Source organism: Cheilinus undulatus, linkage group 3 (genome assembly GCF_018320785.1).
Source record: "Cheilinus undulatus linkage group 3, ASM1832078v1, whole genome shotgun sequence".
Classification (NCBI taxonomy): domain Eukaryota; kingdom Metazoa; phylum Chordata; class Actinopteri; order Labriformes; family Labridae; genus Cheilinus; species Cheilinus undulatus.
Window position 1 is genome coordinate 51214656 of NC_054867.1, and position 16161 is coordinate 51230816.

Here is a 16161-nt window from a genome sequence, read left to right on the forward strand (position 1 = left end):
GACCCTCTTGAAACGAGATGATTCATCTCAAGGGGGTATCCCTCCAATAAATAAATTTGTGATTTGTATTCAACAGAGGCTATGTATGTTCCTACAACATGACCAACACTAGAAAAGCCCTCAGAGAGCACAGACCTCCACCATCAGCCCTATCTCCCAATAATGAAGAATCCTTTGAAAGCATTCCTGGATTCAGCAATGATCCAGATGACTCCCAAAATCTAATTTGCTGATTACTGCCTCCCCGGTGGGGTGGAGACAAAAGCATTGGCTTCGCTACGTGCGGACTTTCATGGCGGAAGCACCCGTCTCACCGGACGACTGAAAGTCATGGTAGATGGTGAATATTCCTCTATTCCTCCCAGCATTGTGAGTATTGTCGCTACAATTCGCTGTCTCTGAGTTACACGCTGACATGTCTCCTTGACCGGGCGTGTGTCTTACAAAGTCTATACACTCTAAAACTTTGAATAAGTTACTCATGTCCGCCATTTCCTGATGTAAAGTGGTAACAGCACTGACCTATCTCCCAATAGTACAGAATATTTTAAAAAAAAAAATCCTGGATCCAGATGGTGATCCAGATCGCTCCCAAAATCTAATCAGTTCTTCCTTATGCCATTTCTGACATTTCCTGAAAATTTCATGAAAATCCATCCATGAGTTTTTGAGTTATCTTGCTAACAAACTAACTAACAAATGAACAAATGAACAAACCCACCCGATCACATAACCTCCTTGGCGGAGGTAATAATACACAGGGTTTTTCCTGGCTCATATTGAGGCAGTGGTGGTACTGTTCTGATCATGCGTACCCTGAACTTTTTATGGGGTTCTGAAGGCATGCTCCCCTGAGAGAAAATTTTGTACATTTTAAAAGGTAACTACATTAATTTAGTAAACTTTGAGAGAGGAATTAAGAGGCTAAATCTACTGAAAATGTTTTTCTTTTCATAAGTTTGTGCTTTAATTTTGAACGGTTTCCTGGTCTGACCTGATAAAGGTTTTCATGATACAAGTGTTGTGCCTAAAAGCTGTTATTAACATCAAAAAGCTTTTTTAGTCTTTCTTCAATGAAAGTTTAATTTTAAGTCCATAATAGATGACTCAATGTCCACTTAAAGAGGTCATGTGACCTGCATAATCATCTCTGATTTTAACTGAAACTAATTTCCACCAGAAAGTTGTCTGTCACACCCTTCATTTCATTTTACCCTTATTCCCTTAATAATGCAGGTATTGTGTATTAGTTTGTTATTATATTTTTTATTAACCATCTTTTATAACAAATTATCTATAATAATATGTGAATAATATAAGTAATATGTAAAGTGATTTCTGGGTTAAGTTCAGAAAGATCATCACTTTGTTTATTTCTCTCTGCTTATATTTTTGATAAATAAAATCAGTGGAACTGAGAAGTTTACTGCAGCTTCTGCCTGGAGGAAATATAAAATATCTAACAAAAACATACAATCAGTGACTGGTCAATTCAGCTGTTGCTTCACATCGTTTACCTGACCTCCTCTCTCCTTCTCTCTGCCTTATTAGACGGGTTCGTGCGCGCAACGAGTTTTGATCATGTTTTAAATCTGCAAATTGTCAATACTGATCCATATTTCCTGTTCAGTGATACGTCTGATTGATGCTCAGTCTTAGTAATGACAGACTGTGGCTTAATCATTTAAATTAAAGGACCGATGTATGAACGCATGCTAACCACCCCGCGCACACGTGACGGACAGAAACAGTGGAAGTGCATGCATATAAGGACAGTGCGCTGTCATACGCCTATTCTACGGCATTAAGTGGAGGGAGAGATGCAGTGATGAAGCCCTGTGTTTATCCTTAAAGCTAAAAGTCTCCTCTACTTTGTGTGTCTTTAGCTGACACACACCGAGCGCATCGTTCCTCTGCGCTCTCCTCAGTGTGTCTGGCGCAGGGTTCAACCATGTTGATCCAAAGACAAACTAGGAAGTTTAGGAAACTAGCGGTTCTTTTTTTTCGTCTTTGGCAGTTTTGGCACCAACTCCTGGGCCCAGTGCCGCCCAGTTGGCGTAATACCATAATTTAAGTTAAAAAAATACCATCCACCTGCTGTAATGCTTGTCAGAAAATACAGTTTTTCATGATGTCAGAGCTTTGAGAGCTGGTGAAGGCCTGAAATTTGCTGGTGGCGGCCGCCATTTAATTTAATATGCAGGAAAAACCCTGAATACACGTGAAATGGTGCCACAGGTACGTGAATATCACTAAAAAAAAATACACCACAGAGCAAACACAGCTCCCTTTGGCATTTTAAAAGCCTTTTGCTGGTAATTCTGAGCAGGTCAAAGCAAAAGAAAAAAATGTCAATGGTGCTTTAATAGCAGAGGGTCAGTGACCATATCAGTAGTTGAAAACACTGGATTTAAACACATGTTAAAGATGACTGAGCAGAAATAGAAAATCCTACTTGTCCTCATTACAGTGATAAAGTCATACCTCCCTTCAGGAAAAAAACAAAAGCTTCTGATGGGCACAAATGTCCATGACATCGGGTGTGGCACTCATAACTGATAGATAAACATCCATTACACTTTCTACAGAGTAAATCACATCACATCACTGATTCTGAGACTAATTCCTACGTCACTGATCAGAAATGTGGTTCTCTGCATTCTGATGTGTTTTATGGAACCAATGATTGCATTTTCTGCACCACTTTAAAATAATAATAACTTTTATTTCCTTGTTTATGTTTTTAAATCGAAGTTAGTGTTTACCTGGCACAGTGCACATTTATCTAAAATCATATGGATTACAAACAGAACACCTGCAGCTGCAGCTTTGTAGCAGAGCCCTCTGTTCATATGCAATACTCTATGACAGAGAACCATTAGATTAATTCATGGACCGCTAACGATGATTAAACTGGAATCTAATCTGGATTTTTTTCATCAAGCAGTCAGGAAGATGTTTATTAACTGACACTGAGCGGAGACATCAGTATCAAACTCACACCTGCCCCCCACGAGATCCACTTGATGAGCATGCATGCAGATAAACACATGGAAATTAATGATTACAGGCCTACTGGCTGAAACAAGTTTTAATGACAATCGCCAACTCACCAGCCATTTTATAAGGTACACCTGTTCAATTGCTTGTTAACACAAACAGCTTATCAGCCAATCACATTGCAGCAACTTTATGCATTTAGTAGGGGTGTAACGGTATTTGTATTCGTCCTGTACCATCATTGTACGGCTGTCACGGTTCAGTGCACGCAGTAATACGACGAATACGTCTCAGTGAGTTAAAAAAAAAAGTTGAGTTCTCACTTCAATCCAGGGGGCAGCAATGAGCCTAAAAGCTGCCAGCAACTGTCATTACAGAAGAAGGAGCAGTTACAAAAACAAACGAAGAAGAGTGATGGCCCGTGTGGAGTTAGAAGAGCCGCTGCTTCATTTAAAGCAATGGTGCTCTGACTCTGTGAATCATATTAACTTTACCTTCAACTATCAGCCTCGGAGGAGGGAGAGAGGGACTCTGCGGCTGTGTCATAGGTAAAGTTATCCTCAGATTTTACACGGCTTTAACCTCTTTATCCTCCAAGATAGGCTGTGAAAAGTTCTTCCAAACTTTGTAGTAGGTCCCATTGGTTAAAAAAGCAGTCCAATGCTGAAGTCTGTGTTGAACTCAGCAAAAATTACGCTAATTTGCATACTTAACAAGCTAACTTGCGGTTGTGTGATGATGCGTTCAAGTTGGCTGGGAAATTTTAATGTTTAAAAAAATGGGTAGAAATATGTCAATATATCAATGAAAATAAACTAGTTATTCAAAAATGTATTTATTTATTAATATTTTTAATCACTGAAGAACTTTTGGAGGGAGGTTGCAGCATTATTTAATTTAAATGTAATTTATCCAGCCTATTTATTTTAATACAATTCAATTAAAAAGTTAAAATTAAATTTTATTTATCCGCTTCAATCACCATACCGAAAACGTACCAAACCATGACTTCAAAACTGAGGTACGTGCCGAACCGAAATTTTTCTGTACCGTTACACTCCTAGCATTTAGGTATGTAGATGTGCTCAAGACGACTAGCTGAAGTTCAAACCAAGCATCAGAAAGGATAAGAAAGGGGATTTAAGTGACTCCGAGCATGGCATAGTTACTGGCGCCAGACAGGGTGGCCTGAGTATTTCTAAGAATGTTGATCTACTGGAATTTTCACACACAACCATCTCTATGGTTTATAGACAATGGTCTAAAAAAGGGAAAATATCCAGTGAGAAGCAGTTGTGTGAATGAAAATGCCTTGCTGGTGTCAGAGGAGAATGGGCAGACTGGTTTCAGATGATTGAAAGGCAAAAAAACCCCCAACAACAACAAAACCCCCCCCTGAAATAACCACTCGTTACAACCAATGTATGCAGAATACCATCTCTAAATGCACAGCACGTGGAACCTTGAAGCAGAAGACCACACCGGGTGTCAATCGTGTGTGTACCCATCTTCTGTTGGATATTTCCAGCAGGATAATGCACCATGTCACAAAGGTTTAATCATCTCAAACTGGTTCCATGAACATGACAATGAGTTCAATGTGCTCTAATAGCCTACACAGTCACCAGATCTCAAATCAATACAGCACCTTTGAGATGTGGTGGAACAGGAGATTCTCATCATTAATGTGCAGCAGACAAATCTGAAGCTACTGTGTGATGCTATCGTGCCACTATGGACCAAAATCTCTGAGGAATGTTTCCAACTCTGTGTTGAAACTGCCACAAAGAATTAAGGCAGTTCTGAAGGCAAAAGGGGGGTCCAACACTGTACTAGCAAGGTGTACCTAATAAAGTGGCCTTTTCCTGTCTCAGCCAATTGAAACAAAAGTTGAGGTCTTTGCAAACACTCATTCTTTGTAATTTTTTGGTAGCAAGTCACAGCACTTGTCTATTTTTCTTCTTTATTTATTGATTATTTACTGTTTTTTTCATAATTGTAAAAAGAAACCTAAGTACTCTGAGAGCCTGCTGATGCTACACTGTAGACAATCTATAAAGAGGAAGTTTTCAAGTTCCCAATGAGAAAAAAAATTGGTTTTGGAGCTGCTGTTTATTTCCCTTACTGTACCAAAAATATACCAAAAAAAAAAAATACGATATCAATGATTTTAAAACTGAAAACCAAACCAAAAGAAGTGAACTGAAATGCTTGTGTAAACCCCTAACTGATATTTAAAACAGAAGAAAATATTCACATCTGAGGAGCATACAAGAGAATCCAAACATAAAAAAAATAACTGAACTTAGTTAATTCATAATCAAAACAGGGGGAGGTAAAGGACAATTAAATTAATAGACTAGCTCCTGCAGCTCTAATGACAGACGAGACAGAGGGAGGAGAAGAAGAGATCTTTTTCTGTATCATGCAGCGCTACAGGACACAAACGCCAAACACATCTGTCGCTCCAAAAATTCACTAAACTACGAGGGGGGAAAACACAAAAACACATTCACAGCTGCTGCCCGAGTCTCCTGACACAACTCAACAGCTGCTGAGACACACAGAGAACGAACTGTCCTATCAACAATCGTCTGAGCGAGACGACGACGCTGATCAAAACAACCACCACCACCACCACCACACATGTCAAGCATCTGGGGCCCTTTCTCACCACAAACCCAAGATTGGGCCGTTCCCATGGAAACAAAAACTCACGACATGCCAGTCAGCTCACAAACACAAATCAAGTCTGAAGCACATAGCTGCAACAATATATTCAAATAACTTAATGCAGTAACTTGAATTCACTGACTGAAGAATAACTGTCCTCAATGTTTCAGGGGCTGTGAGCCAAGCTGCCACCAACATCAGATTTACGAGGTTAATTTCAAGTTTAAAACTACCAAAATCTCTTAAGTGATGCAGACATTATCCTGATCATGTATAAAGACTGTTTCATAACAATAACGGAAAACAGAATGTAACAGTTATTAGGTGCCCGGGTAGGCCGATCTAAACTTAGCACAAAAAGTAAGGACATTTGTGTTTGGTAGGTTATTTCTTTGTTGTAACAATGCTTTTTAACATAAATACTATACCACTGGAAAGCCTGTTTATTTTCCTTTTAAAAGGTGCCACATTTGTAAGGAACATGCATTTGTGGGATGAGCAGCAGAGCTGAGTGTATCCGTTGCGCCCCCTGAAAAATTTGCCAAATGATCTCTGCTAATGCCAAATGGCTCATTTTTCTGTTGCTATTGACTCTTGTTTTGACACCCTAAGAAGACCGTTTTTACAGCCTGTCAGGCTGTCTCCTATAGATATGAAGTCAAGGTTTGCAGGACAATATGGCTGATGGTTCTCTGCTCAGACAATCCAGAACAAACTGCACGCAGCAAATCTCTGGTCTCAGAGGGGTGCCAGAAGGTCAGCCATGACTGCCCTTCACCTTGTTGTGATGTCCTATGTTTTGCTGATTGTCCTGACTTGAAAGTTTTATAAAGTTTAAGAAAACAAAATGCCCTTCACTTTCAGACCTGTTTGTACTTGTGTTGAAAACACAAGCACTGGACCCTTAACATGTTAGAGACTGTTATGTTCAACTCAACTTTATTTATAATGCACTTTAAAACAACCATGGCCGAAACAAAGTGCTGTACATAAATAGAAAAAACAATGCAGGGATAAAACAATTAAAACAATGAAACAATGAATAGGTATAAACACTAAAATGATTGTTTCATTGTTTAAAAAAACAATTTAACAACAATAAAACTAACCATTAACACTAAAAACAGGAGCAGAGTCTCATGTGGGGTTGAAAGTCAAGGAATTAAAATGGGTTTTAAGACAAGCTTTAAAGGTGGAGAGTGATGCATGGCTCAGCAATGAGTGAGTCCATATTCTGCCTACAGCAGTTAGATCACAGGGTCAAACTGTGGAGAAGACACAGAGAATGCTATGCTGATTGCTGCACTGATGGAGTAACATCTTTTTTCGGAGGCAGTGTGATGTTGTGGGGAGGCATCTCCCTAACTGAAAGAACGAGGCTTTTCATCATTGGAATAATCTCAATGCAGAGAGATATGAAGATTAGATTCTAAAACCAGTTGCAATCAGATATCTCTGCAGTCTGAGACCGAATTCTATCCCCTACAGAGCTGGGTTTATCAGAGACCACCTCCAGAATTTGGGAGTGGAGAGGATGGAATTTTGTTAGCAGTCCTGACCTTAACCCCATTGAACACTTGTGGGATCAGCTTGGGCGTGCTGTTCCTGCCAGAGTGACCAACACAACCACACTGGCTGACTTGCGACAAATGCTGGTTGAAGAATGGGATGCCATTCCACAGCAGTGTGTGACCAGGCTTGTGACCAGGATGAGGACCAGGTGCCATGGCGCTGTGGCAGTGTATGGTTCTTTCACACGCTACTGAGGCTCCTGATTGTTGAATAAATAAATTGTTAAATTGCCAATATGCAATGTTTGTTTGTTTCTTCAGACTTTGATCATCCAATCCACCATATAACACAAAACAAGAGTCAAAGGCAGAATAAGCTATTTGGCACTGGTAGAGAAAATTTGGCAAATTTTTCATGGGCCCAACCCACAGACCCAGCTCTGCTGCTCATCCCACAAAAGCATGTTCCTCACCACTAATTGAGAGCATTTTTTTTCCTTACAAAAAAAATAGTGTATTTGCAGTAATTTTTCGCTTGCTTGCTGTGCATCTGGTCTTGAATAAAAATGCCGATTTGACCTAGGTGGATTTGACTTAGAATTTACTTTGTTTTTGTTATTTCTAGGGATGCACGATAATTATCGGCACCGATAAATTATCGGCCAATAATGCATATATTTTACATATTTTAATTTTGCCGATAATAAAATATGAACCGATAAAATCCACCGATAACAAATGCGTTTGTTTTCTTTCTCATGAGACTACACATTCTGAAACAGTAGGTGGCGCCGCAGTACACGACCCACTGTTAACCACCAGAGAAGAAAAAGCAGCCTCTATGCTAAGAGCTAACAATACGGCAAAGTTATTCAGTGTTTACTGGGAGGATAACATGACAGTGTGTGTAGAATTTGTCTTGCAAAAGTCCTTCAGAGTGGAAAGAAGTCTTTGACTGGTCTTTAAAGTCACTTAAAGTCATCATCCTAATGACGTTGAAACGAAGCAGCCACTAGCCGCTAGCGTTGGCCACAGGCATTAGGACCTAGACAAAGGTTAAGACGAGGCAGAGTGCTAATTGAAACTGGAAACTGCAGAAAGTTTATCAGAGCCAAAAGGCAATGCTAATAATGACAAAATCAGTCTGACAGTCTCCTGATCCACCGCTGCTTTCATAGAGGTATACCTGCCTGCTCTATTTGATGTGCTTTCATTCAGTCTGATCAACGTTAGGAACAGAAGTTACAGACCACGGTGGACTTTACATTCTTAACCTATCTCTGATATGTAGGGATGCACGATAACTATTGGGCCGATAACAGGAAATTATTACGTCATACTTATCAGTCCGATATCATGACGATGAGTCCCAATAACATATATATTTTTGTCAGCATGGCAGTCCTGGCGTTTGTTTTCTTTCTCAGGAGACTACACATTCGAAAACAGCAGATGGTGCCGCAGTACACGACCCGCTGTTAAAGCACCAGAGAAGAAGAGGAAGTAGCAGCCCCTGTGCTAAAATGCTAACAACATGGTGGCGTTATTCAGTATTTACGGGGAGTATAACACGACCGTGTGTGTAGAGTTTGCCTTGTAAAGGTCGCAAAGAGTAGAAAGAAGTCCTCGACGGATCTTATAAGTCACTTATAGTCATCATCCTGACGACGTTAAAATGAAGCGGCAGCAGCCACTAGCCTCAGCCATCGGGACTGAGTCAGCAGAGCTCTGATCCTAAGCAGGCATTGAAAACTGCAGAAAACTTGCCAGAGCCAAAAGGCACAATGTTATAATAACAAAATCAGTCTGACAGTCTCCTGATCCATCGCTACTTTCATAGACGTGTACCCGCCTGCTGTGTTTGACATGGTTTCATTCAGTTACACCACAGTGGACCTACATTCTTAACCATCTCTGATATGACTTGTGTCAGTGCATATTTTTAATCTTTATGTAAAACATCAGCTCGCTTTAATTCTGGCTTAAGCAAAAAAAAAACAAAAAAAACAAAACAAAAACAAAACAAAAAAACAGACCCCCAAATATCTCCATCTGTTAAGCATAACAGCCTGTTATCATTGGGTTTTATAGGGGAAAACCTATGCCAGTTGTTTGTGTACGTTGTGCTTGGTACACAAATGTTTAACTAAAAAAAAAGTTAACTATAATAACATCTACAAAGTCAGAATAGTTCTTTGTTTTTTGAAAAACACCAGTGATATTAGTAAAAATTAGTTATAAATATCTTTGCTCACTAAATAGTAACCCCTTCTTACCCCCAGATGTGCATAAACACATCAAATAAACTTATTTTGTTAAATCAACAATTGAAAAAAAAAAGATCGGTTATTATCGGTTATCGGCCATCAGGAGTAGGAAATTATCAGTTATCGGTATCAGTTCAAAAAAATACTTATTGTGCATCACTAGTTATTTCTTTACAGAAAAGCTCGTCAAGATAGGCATTACCTTTTAGCTAAAATTAGCCGAGAAGACATCATTTTCAGTCCTTATCACACAGCTCTACTGCTCCCCATCACAGAATTGTGAGCTTGGAAATTTGGACACAAGCCCCTCACTTCCACCAATGGTGAGAGAAACCAGGCAGGCAGAGAGGAAGTAACCTTTCCGTCCATTCTAATGTTGATAATACAGTTAAAGACATTATCAATCACAAGTGAACAAAGATGACTTTCATAAGAGACGGATGATAAATTTTGTGTGTTGGGCAGGAAACTTAAAACTGCAAAGAGGCCAAACAACATCACACCCTCTTAAATGGCAACAGTTTTTCCTGCTGTGACAGTAGTAAATCTGCAAAACCAGAGATGCATGGAGCTGATCGATGTCAGCCTTTTTATTTCCTGATGTAAGGGTAGTCTATGAGGCACAACAGTAGAGTAGTCCTGCAGCAGTTCTGTGACAACAAATAAACATGCAGCATGTTTATCTTCACATTCAGTGTTGTGACAGCTCCTTGAAACACTGCAGATGGGAATAAGCAACTTGCTAAATCTGGTGTGATCATTTCTTCATTTCCCATGTATGAATGAGCAATGTTATGGCACACTGCCCTTTGTTAAATGAATTAAAATACACTAAACTCTATTATCATTCCAGGATTTTAAACTTTGATATGGTATTAGCAAAATACAACAATATTCATAACTGTTTTAATACCACAGAAACAAAAACAAAAATCCTTGCCACCAAACATTGGGTTGTTTAATGATTTTAATTATCAACAACTGTGCTGGTACTGTTAACTTGCCAGTGTTTTGTGGGGTTTAGACAGTCTGTGGAAGTTTGCCATTTATTTCTAATATGTTAACACAGGGGTGTCAAACTCAAGGCCCGGGGGCCAAATCAGGCCCGTGGTACAGTTACACCCAGCCCACAAGATCATATCGTATTCTTATTATTACTGGCCCTAAAATATGAGGTCTGGAGATTTCCTCCAGTATAAAAATGTTAAATTAACCTTAATGATATGAAAAATCCTTAGTTTGTAAAAATTTCCAATTAAAAAAAAAAAAAAAAAGTAGAAATAACTTAAAATAAAAAAAAACCTCAATTTTGCATTACCAAATTATGACTTCAGTCTGTTATTTGGACTTTTATCTCAAATACTGACCATTTTGAATTGATTTTTTTGACTTCATCTAATATTATGGCTTTTCAATTTATAATTTTGACTTTATCTCTCCTATTTTCACTTTGTCAATTTATTATTTTCACTTTTTATCTCAAATATTGACCTTTTTAATTGATTATATGACTTTTTATCTAACATTTTGAACTTTTCAATTTATTATTTCAACCTTTATATCATATTTTGACCTTTCAGGTGCACCATTTCTTTACTTTACTTTATACTTTATTCCAGACCCATAGGTCCATATCATTTCCATTTTAAAGGCATATCTTTGCCTTAAAAACATGATTGTGACTTGCTTTTTTTATATTCGCCTTTTAAAAGAATTATTTTACATCTTATTTCATGTTTTGACCTTTTGTACAAATAAGTCTGATTTTTTATCTCAGATTTTGAGCCTTAACTTATCATTTTGACTTTTTAAATCTCAAAATCATTGATCAAAATTGCTCATTTTTTCCCCCAGAATTTATTATTGGCGAAAAATTAGGCTGACAGTTTGGTTAAATGTGGACCCTGTTAGGCCCTCAGGTTAGACCTTAATTCAGAATCCGGACCGTTCTGTGGTTGAGTTTGACACCCCTGTGTTAACACAACATATCACCCAAACTGGGTGATAGGACTTCTATCTTTTTTTGTTGCCATGGTGTTAAAACTGGTATCAACATCACTGGATTTTTAACAGTGATATGCAAGAATTTTCAATTCTGGTATTGTGCGACAGAACAAGAGCATTGCAAAGAGGCCAGAAACATCATCTGTACAGCACTAGAGATGCATGGGGGCTAAAGGATAGCACCTTGTTTAACTAATGCATTAAAGTTACTCTATGAAGCAATGCGATAAAAAAAACTCCTGCAGCAGTTGTGACAAGTAGGAATGCACAGATGCATCACTTTAACATTAGTATCCGCCAATATCCCCTTTTGACAAACGTTGGTCATGGTTAAACAAAAGAAAAATGATTGCATTGTGGGAGCATTACACCAAAAGAAGTGATGAGAATAGCATACATGTCAGTATCTGCAATGGGTTCAGTTGTAAGTTTAGGACAGCATAACCCCTGATTTGTACAATCAGTGAATCTGTAATGACAAATAAGCACACGGCATGGCCATTATCACACCTAGTGTTGTTATAACTGCCTGAAATTAGAGCTTTAACTCAGTCTTTCCTATACATTACTATATTTCATTTTTATTGCAACAAAAATAAAAAAGAGCATAAAAAATAGGGGGTGTGATGAGATCTTGTGCCATGAGATCATAACGTCATGAGATGTCTCGTTGAGGTGAAAATCATCTCATGAGATCAACATTGCCCAGACATCAGGAGCAGCAGCTTTCCTGACAGAAAACAATACCTAACTGGAAATTATAAAAGATCACAAAGACGCCCTGAACACTTTAAAATTGTTGGTTTGACAGCTAATGAAGAAACAGAGCTGATCCATGACTCATTCAGATCACGCCCCCTCCTCTGCATGCACTACTTGGGGCTGTACATGATCCGCAAATGCATACTAAGTTCATCATAACCGTTAGAAATGATTAAATGCTGCTGCTGGAAAGCTGTGCAGTCTCCGCGAGTTTGTGTAAGCGTGCAGACTCGCTCATAGTGCCACTATTTGTGACTTTGTAACTTTGACTTAGTCGCTGCCGCGTCATGTCTCCTCTTCTCACAGTCTGACAGTCACACATCCATCAGCTGTTGGCTGTGTGTGTCATCAATCAGAAGCTTAACATGAGTAGCACAACAGGCCGTTGTATACTGCAGGAGTAAACCTAGCAAAACAAACTCTGTCTGAACACCATAGAGTCCACTGTTAGCTCCAAAAAGCGAAGTTCTAGCTCCAGTTAAACGATCCCTGTTTTTAAAAAAATGAAAAACAGAGTGACTGTTTCAAAATGGCACCATGTCAGACTATGTAACCAAAATCTTGTCCTGTCTTGGCTGACAGCCTGGCCACACTACAAGAGTGAAGTGGACTGCTCACTGTATGCTGACGTCATCCCCGTCTCCGCAACTGAATGTGAGCTCACAGGTCGTCGGGGGGCGGGTCAAAGAGTGTCAGTCACTCTGCAAGAGAAGCGCTCTGTGTGATTGTAGCGGCCTTCTGCTCATCATAAGAAACAACTGTGGATTAGATTATGGATAGTAAGTACGGATGTATCAAGAGGAGGAAAATATGAACTGGGTCTCCTTCAGATAGAACTTAAGTTATGCATGTGATAACGTAAATAAAATAAAATAAAAAAGTGGTAAATCTTTTAAATGATGATGCAAAGATTAAGAGCAAATATTCTCCTATTGTTAGACGTCAGGATTTACGTCGTTAACGTCAGGTCAGGGTGTCAAACTAGACGACGATATACGAAAAATTCTGACATGCTAGTCTTGTTAAATCGTGGTCGTGGGGTGTCTTGGACGTGTCATTAATGATGTCACACTACAAGACCATTTGTCTTTCCTGACTCTCAAAATCGTGCCCGAGTTTTGACGACTGCAACGTCGCAGTCGGGCTTAAATCTGGCTGAATTCTTGTAGTCTGGGCCGGCCTTTAGATAAACTGGTGCTGACCAAGTGATGAAGAAGCAACACTTGCTTTATGGATTCATTTTGGATTTAAGTGAAATAGGAAGCAAACAGCTACAGCTAATATAGATTCTTAATTGAGAAGTTATCTATTGCACTTTATATTCTTATCTCAACTCACCTATATTATCACTTATTTATTTCCTTATACTGAAGTCATTAAAATATAAAAATACAAAGGTATAAAAACATTAAATTATTGTGGCATGATTCAATCAATGACAGTGGACTCTCAATCAAAACAATACCACGGCAATAACATTGGCCTTAAATCAGAATGTTTACAAAAATTCCAGTGGTGTTAGAAAGCTGAGAATTGTGGGCATATGCACATATATGGTTCATTACGGTACTTGCAACCATATGATGTGGGCATTCATAGCGAAGCACCAGAAGTATTGCGAGACTGCTGCATGGATTCTCAACACTGTAACTCCTCGAAAGTTTGCTCAAACTAAAAAAAATCTTTAAAAATTTCTTCTCATAAATGCCATTAAAAACAAATCCATTTTTGTGTTTTTCTTCTTTTAAACTGCTGACAACTCCATATAATGTGCAATAACCATTAAACAGATGTTGAAAAGTCAAGTTTAAGTACTCCTGGGAAAAGGGACCAAAGCTCTCAGACTTAGGGCATTTCCTCACTATTTTACAGCCATAATAACAAAATATCTCCAAATCGCCATTTTTAGACTCAGTAGGCAAAGGGTTAAACTTACATTGTTTAAATGCATTTTCACAATATTTGTATAATACATTTCATAATCTGGGATCTCAATCCCAAAAAAGGTCAGGTGGCATACCTTCCAAGTAAATGAACAGATTGTTAACACTGTTAAATGGCATTTTAATTGTGAGAAATTCGAATTAAAGCACTTTGGCATTATTTTATAGGTGAAATTTTCAAATAAATAAATAATATTAAAATGGATCATTTAAAAGCTAGTAAGAGCATCAAAAAACTATTGTCCCTGAATTTGCAAGTTTTAAATGTCAGGGTGGTGCATGGTAATCAGTGGACTTTTATTTTAAAATGAAGTGATAAAGAAAGACTGAGGCATAATTTATCATCTGTTTTTACACCAGCTGACACTCATAGCAGAGTGAAGTGGTTTGTAAACCCTTTTCAAGCTTTTCAGTCACAGGTGAGCAGGTACACTTTCACTGTTAGGCGGTACAACCAATGTAAAACTGCTAAAATGCATTGTACCATATAACTTGAGTTTATTTTGAAAATATATATGTTCATTTTTTAACAAGAGCAAAAGTAATGACATGCGTCAAAGTTTGTGCCTGTTTATTTGAAATTAGATGCAACTGCAGGAGGTGCAACCACAATTACTGAAGTTTATAAGTCATTGACAGTTTGATATTGATATCGGCTAAAACTGATTTGGAAATATTGACATATCAGCTATCGCCATAAAACAATATCGTGCAGCCTTGGAGTTTTTTCCAATATTGTTTAACCAGAATCTTAAAAAACCCGCAATTATAACCTAAATATAAACATGTTAGAAATCTAACATAAAACCATGACATCAAACGCTGAAATACTACCCCTAGATTTGGTAAATTCTAGTTTGCAATCATCATGCTCAAAACATTGGCAATACTTGTGCAATTTAGCTGGTGTGCACGAGTTTCCCCATAGTGTTTGGAGGATTCATTAATTTTGTACACCACGTTTCCAAGACAGAAAGATCTTAAAATTTCAGCACTTGTCTATACAATCAACCATTCAAATATTGATTAAAAAACATCTAAGTATAAAAATGCTGGCAACCTTACCCGAAACAAATCAATCTAATTCCAAGCCATCAGAGTCGCAGTATTATCATATCGTGCAGTTATAACCTTGCTATTGCTGATAATCTTTCACATAACCCTGCTGTAACCTATCTATGAATCCAAAGTATCACAGCCTCAATAATCCAGTATTATATTTCCACCGAGCTAGCCTAATGGCTAATGAAACTTTTAGACACCCACCTCTAAAGGCTCCAAACAAAACCAGCTCATCTTTCAGTACCAGCCTGATAATAACGTTAGGCTGTGGTCTTGTTGTTGACTGGTAGCTCCGTGGCAGGCTGCCATACAACACGTTTATAGACTCCTGGGTACCATATTAGTTAGCGTTAGCTGTCAGACTGGCCAGCTTCTTGACCTTAGCCTGACAACACGCTAGCAAGCTAAGTCCGCAACATTCATCTCAAATTCGTTGGAAATAAAAGTAAAACTCACGCTGTGTAATGAAATGAAGGTTAAAAGCCCAATTTTACTGCTGCTCCATATCCAGGACACTGATGGAAAACACAGACGTTAGTTCGACGCTAACTACCGTTTGAGTAGCCTGGCATGCTAACGCTAGCTAAACAGCTAACATCACGGTTTGACGTTACGCAGTCTCCCCGGTTAGAGGCACCGAGCTGTCACAATAACAACATACCGTCAGAATTGCCGGGATGACACTGAGATGACTGTGTGGAGGTCACAGTGGCTTTGCTTCAGAGACCGGAGAGGTTCATGGATGTCGGTCCCTGGTATCCAAACTCGTTAACGGTGGAAAAAACATCCAGGCTAACGTCATTACAGTGAAGCTAACGCAGCCTGTTTGGCTTTTACACTTCATTTGTATGACTGTGATTACATGGCGCCACCTACAGCATAATTCAGGGATTACCGTCCTAATTTACCTCCTCATCCTTCGAGGCTTCGTGAGCTGAA

General features: G+C 38.7%; 1 protein-coding gene across 7 annotated transcripts in view; it reads right to left on the reverse strand.

The window, feature by feature from the left end:
• Positions 1-16053, reverse strand: part of ip6k1 (inositol hexakisphosphate kinase 1) — a 74417-nt gene extending 58364 nt beyond the window's left edge. For all 7 annotated transcript variants that reach the window (XR_005991727.1, XR_005991729.1, XR_005991728.1 and 4 more), the window contains exon 1: positions 15884-16053. The gene's annotated coding sequence lies outside the window, so the exon portion shown is untranslated. The remainder of the gene's footprint in view (positions 1-15883) is intronic.
• Between the last annotated feature and the right edge of the window lie 108 nt (positions 16054-16161).